The sequence below is a fragment of the Varroa destructor genome, unplaced genomic scaffold (genome assembly GCF_002443255.2).
Source record: "Varroa destructor unplaced genomic scaffold, Vdes_3.0 BEIS01000007.1, whole genome shotgun sequence".
NCBI classification, from domain to species: Eukaryota; Metazoa; Arthropoda; class Arachnida; order Mesostigmata; family Varroidae; genus Varroa; species Varroa destructor.
The window spans coordinates 20186310-20200168 of NW_019211460.1; the positions used below are offsets into that span (position 1 = coordinate 20186310).

The 13859-nt window shown below is 38.6% G+C and overlaps 1 long non-coding RNA gene across 15 annotated transcripts in view; it reads left to right on the plus strand.

The window, feature by feature from the left end:
* LOC111254702 (uncharacterized) overlaps positions 1-13859 on the plus strand; it is a 173003-nt gene that overhangs the window by 50500 nt on the left and 108644 nt on the right. For 2 of the 15 annotated variants that reach the window (XR_015318036.1, XR_015318019.1), the window contains exon 2: positions 5453-5733. The exons of 11 other annotated variants lie outside the window; for them this stretch is intronic. This is a non-coding gene — a long non-coding RNA (uncharacterized LOC111254702). 2 more of the 15 variants (XR_015318034.1, XR_015318027.1) reach the window with 2 other exon arrangements.

Genomic DNA, 13859 nt, shown 5'->3' on the forward strand with positions numbered 1-13859 from the left:
AAATCCGCAACATTGCCAGTTCAGGAGGTAGCTGAAGCGAAAGCAAACATTAGAAGGTATAAGGTTTTTCCCTGAGAAGTCTTAAATTCATTTCTGCAGACACTAAAAAAGGAGAAGATTTATAAAAGTTTGTTCAGAGATACATTTCACCTTTGTGTTATTTATTCATCGCATAAAAAAGTCGACCTTTGTTGCCCTTTGCCAAATGCCCGCACCATTTTTCTAATCGACTTAGGTCAATCTGTTTTTCAGTTAAAGTTAATTAGATTCGTATATGACCTTATTTTAGTGACCTCGGTACTTCGGTTCATTTTTTACTTTTTATTCTATTATTTTTTCCTAGTTAAATGTAACTAGGATCTACATATCCGATGCATTCGACTTATTTATCTGTCTCTATTATTAAGTTTATTTTTTTATGAAGCCCATATTAGTTTTCTTAATTGAGTAATGGATTTATACGTGCCCTCAAGAGCTGGTTTAGCCTGTTACATTAATCTTGTCCTCTCCTACTGGACTTTTCCAGTATATACTTGTCGCAGAAATGTTTGTTTCAATTTCCCTATTCTTCTATTGTAATTAATTCGTCTGAACGTAAGAATTATCCTGTAGTTCAAAATATCTCTAATATGAATGAAGCTATTTTTACTAAATTTGTATGTGAAAGTAATCTTTAGAACTGGACACGATGACCAGCTTATCGCTAGGACCTTACCTATTCCAAATTTTATTCAGATGGAAATGTATCTAGCTCCATGCTTACGATAACGTGGTTTCCTGATCCCGATACCCTAACGCACTGAACTCGTTTGACCGTCGCAATATATTTGTCTCTCCGAGTTCAATATTGACTTATAATACTAATTCTTTCAGTTTCACAGTTCCAGTATTTGACCCATCGATCATAAACAGGTAAAAATACAACTAGAAACTCTTAATGGACACGATTCATAGTGCTATTTTTGCATAATTTTATTTACCACATATATGGTATGAATAATAAAGGTTACATAATAGTCTGGAACACCGCATTCCGTGCTAAATTTAGATAAAATTTGTCAGACCTGTACATCGGTAGAACGTTCAGCTATGCTGTCTACTTATCTAGATTGTTCAATGCAGGAAATAAGTGTGGAAGCTATTACCAAGTATGCTCGTAATGAGAATTAAATGCCCATTTTATACTCTAAGAGATCGGAAGGCCCAAGACGTTTTAATTGATGGCTTACCGTGTCGATCAAGAACGAACTAAAAATGCCTTCTCGAGCCGGTTTGCAAAATACGTACGATCATAAGTTCACTGCAGTGTACATTTGCAATTTTGCCGCTTTCTATAGAATGGTACAATAAGCTTCTTTTATAATACTATTGCTTTTTGATTGCCGACAGAAAGATGTTGAAACGTGATGTTATTTCAAATAGTTGAATCTTTACTGGTAGGAAATTTAACTTTCACTATAATGAAACATTCTCATCGTAATTAAACTCTTGGATTTATGGCCAGAAAAACAGTGAAGATTATCTTCTCGGGTAAAAATCGAAGATGACCGAAAAGATTCGGGTTTTGGATATACTAAAAAAAGTGTCGGATAAGGATACAATTTGAAAATTTTGCGATTTTAGCGTTCTGGAAAAACAACTGATTGGCTTTTATAACGGACACATCTAATATCCAAAGTCTACATGAAAAACCCGCTAAAAATAACCTCCCATTGCTCTAAAATCATACAAATTAAAAAAATATGACCCTTTTTTTTCGGGCCGTTCATAGAACTGGCTTGGCCATGATGTCTGTATGTTTATATTCTTCTTAGAACAAGGGTTCTTAGGGTATTAAGATAGCGATACACACGGGCCTAAAAGGTACGAGGTCCAGATTCATAAAGAAATTCACGACCTATAGTTTACATACGATTGCAGCGATATATTTATATTTGTATTGATAAATTCACGACCTATAGTTTACATACGATTGCAGCGATATATTTATATTTGTATTGATAAATTCACCTGTTGTTCGGCCAATTGAGGCATGCAGAAGAATTTATTATAGCTCTAATTCATTTTACCAATTCTTTCGATCATCGCATTTATTCATGTTTGCGGCACAAGCTAAGTTTACAAAGGCAACGCGATAGAGTTTATCACAGCTTTCTATTCATGGCTAACTTCGTAGGTAGAACAGTACGCTAGTGGTTTACGTCGTGATTTTTCTAGCTGATATGGATTATTAGGGGCGTAATGTGTGAAGTCGCATGCTGTTGAATTGTCTATTTTTCTTTGTAAAATCTGCCGTTTTTTGAATGTAAGTGTAACTTTGGAATATATATATATATTCTTTTGCCAGTTACGCAAACCAGAACCAATGGTGGGCGTGACGTGTCCAACAAATTATCGGACGAAAAACGTGGAAATATGCTTTACAAAGTTAACGCCTCGAGTTATTAGAGATTAAAACAAAGGTGTATCATTGAAAAAAAAATTAGAAAAAAAAAAAGAAAAAAGTTAATCTGGACTGTGCCGAGTTTATCTCTCAGTCCTCTATTTCATTTGATACCTATCAGAACCCAGTGCGTTGAGGTATAATGGGATCGCTGATACATGATGAATTCTACGTTCCTCTTCAATAATTGGTAAGTTTATTCAAGTTACTAGCGACTGAGAGGATCATATCAGCCGTATACTTTGATTAGAGTTGTCAGTGTATTTAATTGTAGTTAAATTCGATCAACAAAGGACTTAGATAATTTCCATTTGTTTACATAGAACAGAGTCCACTCTTTAAATGTTAAAGTGGCAGTTGTCCTGATGGGCAGATCCAAGCACCTGTGTGGGCAAAGCATTTTCTTAGAGTCTTACTATTTGCTGCAAGAACGCACCACTGTTTTATGCAGATGCTATCATTCTATCTCTGCCGTAGACAGCTAGGCTCACCTCTAATGCTCCATACTACTCATAGATGGCGCCATCATCGCTCACTAATAAAGCATTTAAGTGCCATTTATCCACTAAAATGAGCACGAGTGGCTCGTATGAATCATGATGCTATAAACTGGTGGCCCGCATGTCATGGTTATACTCAAAAGAAAGCAATTTTTTACAATACAAAACAACAATAATTTCCATAATAAAATAATCCACATCTATGTTTTAAATATCTTTCCGGTCTTCAAGTTAAAAGACCGTGTTTAGGAGCCTTTATATCAATGGCATGAAAAAGGACTTAGGAAAGATGTCTTCTTCTAAACGGTACACAGTACAGGCAGCCATCTAGAAAAAAATTTCAACCCAACTTTAATGTCAATATCTGCATTAGTGGGTTCATATTATCTATAATACACTGCACTTGTCTCTTGTAGCCCGTGTGAGAACGTCTTATACTATTGTATACATCAACAATGGCTATATGAATTACACACCGAGAATATAATCAAAATTCTGATGTTCTAGATATTGCATCGAGAGCGTATCGTCCAGCCATGGACGAGATTTCCATGTAATGTGTGCAAACGCTTTAACCCATAGTGATTTGCGACTAGTTCATGCAATCATCTTAAAGGTGATCATGTAAATTCTACGATAGCAGGAAACGAGGCTATGGTTTCGTGGCATGTATGCCGGTAGTCAAGGCGTCATCCACTTTATATATTCATTGTATCGTCGTAATTCCGTAACGGTAAATATAATCGAAACCACCATATGTGAAGAATATAATTGCAGCGGCCAAACACTAACTGTGGATACTAAACCAAAAGAAATATACAATTTTGGCATAAATATGAAGGTATTACTTCTAATGCTGTCGCCTAGCGACCTAAAATGGGGTTGATAAATGCAGCTGTTAAAAACCTTTGGCTCCAGCTGCTCACTTCTTAATTTTCTACCCCCCTACACACCCAAAGCTTGCAAACGAAGCAGACAGATCAATAAACGCATTTTCTGACATCAATCAACATGGGTTCAACCTAAATTTAGGTCATTAAGGCCTGGAATGCTTGGCTGTATCCCTTTGCATTAAGCCTTGCATGTGTGTGTCGTTCGCCTTCCAGCTGTCTAAAATTAGATAGTAATTTTTCAGTCACTAGTGACCTGAATGATGCTAATGTACTTAGAGTGTCCCGCGCTACCCCAGGAGTGAATTTATTAGAGGATTATTTCTTCGAACTCTTTCGAAGTTTGCCTACCTTAAGAGGAAATATATGAAATCTATTGAATGAGAACAGAAATAGAGTTAGCTTCAGATGTGTAAACTCGATTATTTACCTTTATACATAGAGCTAACTTATACCTAGGAGTAGCACTGCACAACAGACTTTACAGCGATCCGGTAGTTACTTATATTTCTTCAATGCCTGAGATAACGTCCCCCTTGGCGCAACAAAAGGTAAATTTTGCTTGTTTGAACATATCTCCCCTCGAGACAGCACGTCACCGCAACAGCAGCCTTTCGTATAACACAGATGGATTATGTTTCATTGTTATCTCTTTGTGTATTTGATCTTCAATCTGTTTTACGTGAAACGGATTTAGCAGATAGTAACAAGCAGTCTGATTTCAAACTGCTTCTAGGATACAACAGTCATATAGATAACAGAATCAGGATCGCGGTCTACCAATCATATTCTAAGTTCTATGCTACTAGCTGCTGCAAGGCTTTTCCACTGCATCACTCTTTACATAAAAGCTAAACATATTTATGGACATTTTGTCTACTACCTTGGCTCATATACGCTTTGTTTGAAATGGCGGCAAAGGCTCAAACCTTTCAAAAAAGTTAAAAGTGAATTTATTATTTTCTTAAAAAGCGTTCAAAATAATGTTACAGATAAGGCGCAGTTCCTCTGGTGTCTCTTTTACGCAAGTTCTGCAATCACTACTCCATCATTACTGTCTTCGCATTAAAAGAACGGACTAGCAAAAAACTAAGCTATCTTACAAAGTGGCCATCTTCTCTGATGCTAACAAACGTGGTCAAATTATAAATTCGTCATATTTAATATTAATTCATAGTATATTTACATTTAGTTCTCATTATCCCATAGTTAGTTCTGCCTATTGCGAACACATCAGAGATTTCACTCTTACAAGCAGAAAAAAACATACTTTTTGTATTCGCTAGTGAAATTAACTCGTAGTTCGTATTGACAGAGGACGCGCGGCTTGTCCTCTGTATAATAAAGCGAATGTTAGGACATCACATAACTATAGGGTCACATATGATACGTCGATCAGCCAAGTGCCAGCAATATCGTACATTGCTATTCGGACAAGCTGAATACGTAACCAAGTCGTACAGACTCGCTTGACTCCCCCCACTACTATTCTCTTTGTTTATTGATATTTTTTTTGTATAAATTGTATAAATAAAAAATAAATTTCTCTATAAAAGTGATTAAGTCACTTTCACTAAAAACAAATTTGGTATAACAACCGTTGACTTGCATATTTTCAGTGTCTTCTCCCGGACTTGATTATTTGTACTCCTTCCGTGCCTGACCAGGGGTCGTAGCAGCACAACATGCTTGTAGTGTACCTTCGAAATCGGTATGCGTTGCTTTTGGCCAGGCTTGGAACGACCGAAATATGTAACTGTTGCCCCCAAGGCGCCGAACGCAATGTTGACAGTTCGTCGAAGCGGGTACCAGACCGAGTTGTAACAAAGCACGTCAACACACGCGGTGTAGTAACGTCGCCCGTGCAGGCCCGGTCCGCCAATCGAAAAACGATAATGCCGTAAGCATCGTAAGAGTAGGAATCTCCTTCAAGATTTCTATGTATCATGTACATATGCGGGACACACAGCGAGTGCTATCGATGACGACGGAGTTGAATTTTTCCATTCGTTCGTAAAGAATATACGCTGCATGAGTAAAGTAGCTTCTAGATTGTAACGAGATATGGTGAAAATGTCAAGAGGCAAACAAGATCTTGTTCTGCGAAAAAGTCTGCTGGATAAACAGTTGTGGTTAATGCCAGCTAGCGGCCCGTCGAAGAGCTACTTTCGGCAGTGGAGAAAAGGGCTGGCGGCCGAGAAAAAAAGATGAACGCCATCTATTCGTCAGCAAACATACAAAACTTCTGTTCGAGACAGAAAAATCTACGCCTCTACTGAATAATCATCCAGCTACATATGAATTGTCGACCGCGAGAAGGTGCCTCAGTTTAAGAAAAATATATTAAGGTAGACAGTATGAAAACACTTGCAAAGTATAAATAGTTACTTAAGCGAAATCACTCGCCCTGGATGGGCTACTCAACTAGATCCAGATCAGTTTTCCAGCTTGTAAAGCCAATAGTGGACCTCAACGGCGGCAAAGGACAGCCGGTGTCGGATATATATGCAACATAACTGAGAAAGTTTAAAATTTTGCCAGACATTTCATTTCATTTAACCATTATCTTCACTTACTAAATAAGTATCTAACAACTAAATCAACTTTTCGTTTCATTTTATTAAAGCAACGGTTGAAAGGAAATAGAATAAATGAACTTTAGGTAAAATCGACTAAGTAAAACAATTCTCTATTTCGGTGCTCAAAATGTTTTAGCTCCCTTTCGGTAGATGGGTCGGTAGTATTCCATAGTGGACATACATAATCTAGTCGTATATATCCGCGTTGCCTAAAACGTTTTCTAGTCGTAGAGTTTATTTTCGTGTACAAGACGAACAGTTACATGTTGACCCTACATGCAGAAGCCTACTCTATTTCTGCTTATCATTTTAGCGTGTGTCCGTAGCGCCGCTACTAACAGCTATAGCGGGACCAGTGCCGCCAACTTTGTCGGCGGCGGCGGCAACGGTGACAGCAACAGTGCATAGACCGTTTAGTTAACTTTCTAGTTTTCCGGCAGCGACAGCGGCGGAAGTGTGAAATGCAACCATCGTCCGTGAGATGAGAGATCGCCAGCTGACGAAGCGTTCAGCGCGGCAACCACTTTCTATCGAAACAAATAATTATGAATCATCACAATCAATTCGACTGAGGGCAGATGGGGCTGACTGTGCGAGCGCATTCATAGTTGCGCCGTACCTGTAATCGCACAAATTTCAATTGACTTGTTTATGTCGTTTATTATATATATATATATAAACTATAAAAATGACAAATTGGCTATGAACCATCAACCTATAAATTAACAATTGTACAAATATTGGGCAGCTAGAGTAGAGGTAAGAGGCAGTTCTTGAAATGATGAACGCAAACATCATTTAAGGTTGTCACTTCATTGGATTGTACCGACTCGTACGTACGCAAAACGATGGCAGACACGCATGCATGTAAACAACCCCTTTGGCTCATGCCTTACTTGTTGTTAGCGGACCGAATGCCCCTAACGAAAATTAGCGATCGCTACTTTTATATCGTGTTTCTTAAGCCTGAACAGATTGAATTTCTTATGTTGGCGTTTATGGAGCATGCATGCGGGCTATGACGAACCACCCGTGACATTTACCATTGACAAACTTACCGCGCTCTGGCTGCATAGCAGTTTGCTGGGTGAATTTGAACTGTACGTACGCCTGAGGTACATTCATTGCTTTCAACTAATGAACTTTGCTTCAGTTAAAAAGAACACGACAATCATCAGTAATTATAGAAGCAATTAATAAATATATTGCGGCTATACAAAGTTTTCTGCATAACGCAGAAACATAGTGATATGGATTTTTGAATGAACATGAATATTTATGAGCATTATTCATTGACGATCAGAGAAAAAGCGTCTGGCGTGGTAAATAAGTTAATATAGAAGTAGACACAAAAAATGATTCAACGCAGTTATGGTGTGCACGACCATTGGAAAAGTCATGGTCTGCGCGCCGTAGAAAGGTAGCACGTAGTCATATTGCAACGTTAATATTGATAGCCCAATGTTTTGTACGAAGTTGGCTGATTAGGTTCTGTGCATGTATTCGTAGTAAATATACTTGAATAGTATCTCCTTTGTTTTTTAGAAAACACCTAATTTTGAAAAAATATTTCGGTCTTCATTAGAACTAAGCTAGGCTTTACCTACCTCCTATTGCAGCAAACAGCATCTGCCGCCAGAACGTTGAGGTTGTGAACCTAACGCCCTAAACAGACACATCCTAAATAACTGGGTTCTACCTAAACCAAGTTTTCTTTCGGATTTTTTACATTAATCTTATACGCAACAATTGGTCCACTAGCGATCAAATAAATCAGCCAAGAATATTCATAGGAAGCACGTAAGTATCTTTCATGCAAGAAGCATCAATGGAAACAGTTTTCAACCTATACAAAACACATCTGGTCGTGAAGACGTTATCAGGTTTAACGTTAACAGAAGCTTTATTACATAATATTAAATCTACCTGGCGTAAATTATTCGAGATTATATAAACAGCTAGAATAATGATAAGTATGTTTCGATTTAGTAAAACAAGCATAGCATTCTCAATATGAAGGTGACAGTTTTCGGGTTTGAAGTTGACAAAGCAGACGAAAAAGGGATCACGAAATCGCACCATTCGTACTAGACGGCCTAGTCTAGGACAACTACATTTTGCTATGCGACAAACAAAATGGTCATACATCGCCTTAGTGACAATCAGGCTAACGGAAAGAAGGTTTATATATTGCTAAAGGCAGGCTTGTTAAACGTAGCTTGCTTTCTTTCGTACCTGTTTGTTGCGACAAAACGATAGAACGGTGTGATGAATTTTTAATATGCTTTTCATAGTTATCTCGATGTTCAGCAAAAACATTTCCCCAGGAATCGTCAGGCCAGCGATCTACAGACTGAAATAGGCGCATATATATATATGTAAACACCCAACGGATACGTATGGGGCGTCTTACCACAACTATTTTATTGGAGCATGCTTACCTAATGTGTGAACACAGATTAGGCTGTTAAACCGGCTGGCAAACTAAAGTGCCAACTTTTAAGGTTATATATTATACCTATATTTTCAACACCCTTTACGTACGCGCTTCATGTTAACACTTTCCACATATATATATATATATATATATATATATATATATATATATATATATATATGTACACGGTTTCTAAAGCATATACACACAGTTTGAATGACCATAAGTTCATTTGCATATATTCAATATTTAAATTGCAAAATAATGCACACGAAAGTATAATTTACTTCTCCGACCGCAGGTGTTCAAAATTATTACCATCCTGTGATAACGGTGAGCTATTCGTTTAAAAAGTTCGACGGAGACCTCTTTTGGTGTTGTGGCTCCTCCTTGTCTAATTGTGGTTTTTAAGTATTCCAGTATTAGTTTCCTGGCGTATATTTCATCTTTAAACTGGCTGTTCAAAGAAATTCACCAGTATCCAGTTCGGTGTCAAACTATTCATAGAGCCTTTTTGTCATCTGTATAAAGATTCTTATCGTGATATGCTGTTACATCACAATAGCAGTGTACAGGTATTCCATCCTACTGGCGATAAACTAACTATATTGTCGTAGTAAATTAAAAAAATTGGCATTAGTCATTATATTGTTAAAAGAGACTGGCTTAATGAATCGTTTATTTAAATTATAGATGCTGGTAAATTCGCATAGTATTTCTTTGTAACATGTTGACTTGCAAAATTACTCAGTAAGTGCAATATGCCCATTAATCGTGCCTTTTAGTTTAAATGTAGCTTCACCGTTCCGAACAAGCTTTTCTAAAGACTTTGCATCCTGCTCACATCTTTCCGACTATTATTTATAAAAGTGTTGTTTGCCGCCCAAATTATCTTCAGTGATGTATGTTGTTAGAATGTAACTGTTCCATTTAAGATGCGTAATAAAAAAATGCGATGGACTGTTGACTTGCTGATCTGCTATTCACAACTTGGCGTCTCACAAATGTTTTTGATTGCCTTTAGTTTTAATTTTTGGCGAATGAGACTCGTTGATGTTTTCGGTCTTCCGGAACTTCTTCCGTATGAGAATCTTGAAAAATTCCATCTTTGCACATATGCTATATTTTCATACTTCTTTAAAAGAAGTGTTCGTTATTCAAGGGTTAATCTTGGTATGCTCATTATCTCTATTTAATTGCATTTTGTGATGACCGCTTAAACAGTGTTTACATGTTTTTAGCATTCGTCATAATTTTGGCTACGATGAGCAACAGTAGTATAGTGTTACAGTTGTCAGAAAAAAGCGCGAATTTTAAAAACTCAAAAACTAAGCTATATTGTAAGATACATAAGGGCCAGGATTTATACAACGGAGACTTTAAGAACGATAATCTTTGCTTGGACAGGCCTGAATTTTTGACGATACATCCTTATGATATTATGCTGACATAAATGGGAGTCTGGAAATTCGTACACTTATTATAATAACAAATAATTCAAAACATCATTGGACTCTTAGAGCCCTTGAAACCTTAAAATATATACGTGAACGTAAATTGCTTAATGTATAAGACATTTGTATAAGCACAGTTAGAAAAAAAGAACCAGCCTATATATAGGACTTATGTTCATTTGAAATTACCTTCGAGAGCAATTCTAAATGGCTTTATTGCGCTGCGTTCATCACTTAAAAAAGCGAAGGTACCTAGGTTTAAAATTTTGAAAAAACAGGATTACAGCTGGTCGAAAAATAGGAACTTATAGTTGAGTACAAGGTAGAGATGAGGAAATTAAGGGTTGTTTATCCGAAGACAGTGGTATTTAAAATAAGCACATTATTTTACAATGACAATTCCGCGATACTGATGATTTACAGCCGTGTAAAATAGTGACAAATGATGATGAGTTTCAATTATGATTATTGATATTATTTGTCTTTGCACGCATCCGTCTTGTCCAATATAGCTAATATTCAATTATATAGCAATTGCGGTTCTGGTTTGCGATTCTGACGCAAACATGGCCGTAACAAGGCGCATCGTACCGACTATCGAAATAGACAACGTACGGGATTTGCAAAGACCATTTTCTCAATTTTGATTTCGAGTTCGACCTGCCCGACACGGAGTTTGAAACCTGCATTATGTACCTTAAGCCGTTGCATGTTTTTGTTTTGAGATTGACTGTAGTCGCTGAGCGTTTATGGGGCATATAAATTGCATTCGTGAAGACGAAAGCAACAGCATACGGGAGTGTGCCCGGTTCACAAAATAACAATAACACAAAAAGCGGCATTGTTACGAATCATTTAAAAAACACACGTTCTTAAAGCCGTTAGCTACAAACATTTTTACATGTATATTTCTGTGCTACATTTTTACAGTTCTATGTATTTATAGTTAGGCGAAATGTAATTAACGAAAATATTGTAATGTTGAGATAAAGGCTGTTTCAACCGTAAATCTTTTTGCTTCCTAATTTGTTTCAAAATCAAATGCACACTTTTATGCTTAATATATATTTGTCGACGCCTTTCCTAATGCACGCATCTCAAGATCAATGCTTATGTTGTTGGTTTCTCAAGAATGGCGTCTTTTTATTTTTACGTTGTATGGTTTGCCCGCTCTTCCATGGTGATCCCATGGTGACACGGTCATAGCTTCCACTTTGCTGCCTACGCAGACCCTGTCTAAACTGAAGGCGGCACTGGGCCTGCGTCCTGGCTTCGAAGTTGCTCGCTCGTGCCTAGGATTCTTCTGTCTTGCGTCTCTGTCCTTGCATGTTGTCTTCTCGTCGATTCCATTACCGACGACGACATCAGCGTTGCTAGTCCTGTCCCATTTTGTACCGATCTTCGCCCAAGCCCCCAAGCCGTTCTGTTTGTCCGTTCATTCCATATCGCTTCCGCCGCACCAACAAAAGTGTCTATCTTCTTTCTGCCTTAGCCTTTCCTGCAACCTAGCGCTGCCTGACTGTCACCTAAAAGGAGTGCTTCTGTGCCTTACATCGCGAGTACAGTGCGTGCTGCATTCTTTGCTGCACCCACTGACCCATCTTATTCCAACTAAATTCTTTCATTCCTCTCCTCGTTCACTTTGAGTTCATCTTGCTTTTAACTTCCTCAGGCTTCAGGTTTCCTGTTTTCAACGTCACGGCTAGTACCATTGCTTCCAACACTACTATTTTTACAACCAGCCCTGTTTCTACTTTTCGCGCATTTACGGTTCTTCGAATCAGCTATTTGCTTGCGCTACTGCTGGCGTAGTGTTCGCTCGGAACCCGGCTCCCCATCGTTGTCAGATGGCCATCGTTGTTAGGGGCCAATGTAAGAACGGGAGTGGGGCAAAAGCGTCTCGTGAAGAACTGACACGTCGCCCTGCTTTTCCTCAACGTCCTTCAACTTCGAAAGGAGCCGCCGGTGCGTAGGTTGTTGGCGTCGCGTCAAGAACAGGGTCATAAAGAGCTGAGAAGAATGAATCGGCGGGTAGTAGTGACCCCTTCGGCCTTCTGCAGCTATAGTTCGCTTTGACGAGACCCTAACTACCAGTTTTTGACCCCCCGTCAATTGACGCAGGAACACCACGAACATTATCGAAAAATGAAACCGCGCTAGTAATTGTAATTCCTTTGGCTTTCTCTATGTGTTTAGCACTATCTCACTGTCACCAACTTTCTCCTTTTCTTTGCTCTCCTCTGCACCCTACTTTTTCCCTATTTTCTCCGCCTGTTTCTCTCACACGGGCATCATTTCATCCTGTAGCCTTTATCGCATTCGAGTCTCTATGTTGTCAACGTTACCCTACGCTCGTCTCCAGGTTACTTTGATTGGTGAAAGTTACTGACATTTCCCGGGTCGTCGCCTCCGGCTTCTCGTCATCTTTAGACCCCCGTTCGTTGTCCGCACTTCCGAAACAAACGCGGCATACGCTTATGTTATAGCACAACGCAACGGGTTAGACGAGTGCGTTTTCTAACCATCGCCGCCGCTGCTGTAATTCAGCAACGTGTTCTTTGAGCCACCTTCCTTAGATTTTACTCACGCCTAACTGACCAAATGGTGGTGCACTAGCTATTGAACTTTTTACAGGCCTTGTTTTCTGCCTCTTTTTCAAGCAGGAAGTTAACCACGGCACGTTAGAGACAAATGAGTTCAGTTGAAAAGCAAGAGCAAAACCGCGCAAAGCAACGCTACATATGTGTAATCATCCTCAGGCCTCTGCTCGCGTTATCCTCTTGCTTGGCTTATTGGTTAAAGACTGATCAGACTAGAGAGCATGGTGTAAACAAAAGCACAAGGTCGTACATCACGTCCCGAGCCTGATCAGCAACATCGTCATCGCCGCAGTTGCTGAAGAAGGAGGGACTGTGGCAAGTATACGGCTTAGTGCTATCAGAGAAATCGTGCGAAACTGACGACCTAGAAGCGAAGTAAAGCAGTGCGCTCACTTTCGTGACCGGGACTTCCATTTTTACGTACTCACCACAACTTGGCCTATTGCTGTTCATCCCTCGTTTTATGAATCATTCCCGTTCGTCCTAGCAACACTTCAAGGGCGAGGATAACAACGCATGCTCGCACAAATTCAAAGGGAGCACTTTTGTGAGAGGCTTGAAACTACTGGAAAGTACAACTTTCGTTTAATAGGCGAACATCTGTAACTTAATAAACAGCTACTCTGTGAATCGAGCATAGTAAAGTGTGAGTTGAAAAATTGCCTAAAACTATAAAAAAATAATAGGCTTTCATGTAAATTCCGTTTAGGAATAAGATGTGTTACCTTATCCAAATTTGTCCGAAACATATATTAATTTCCGCTATTTGTGAACGAGTGACTACAGATTGTTTATGTTTCACATACTCAATGCGATAGATAAGTTAAGTTGGTTTTAACAGCGGTGACAACTTGCAAGGAAGGTGTGTTGAAAAGAACCGAATCAGAAACAAGTTCAACTGTAACGGTCTCAGAGCCGAAATTCCAGAAATACTAAAATGATATTACTATTTATAT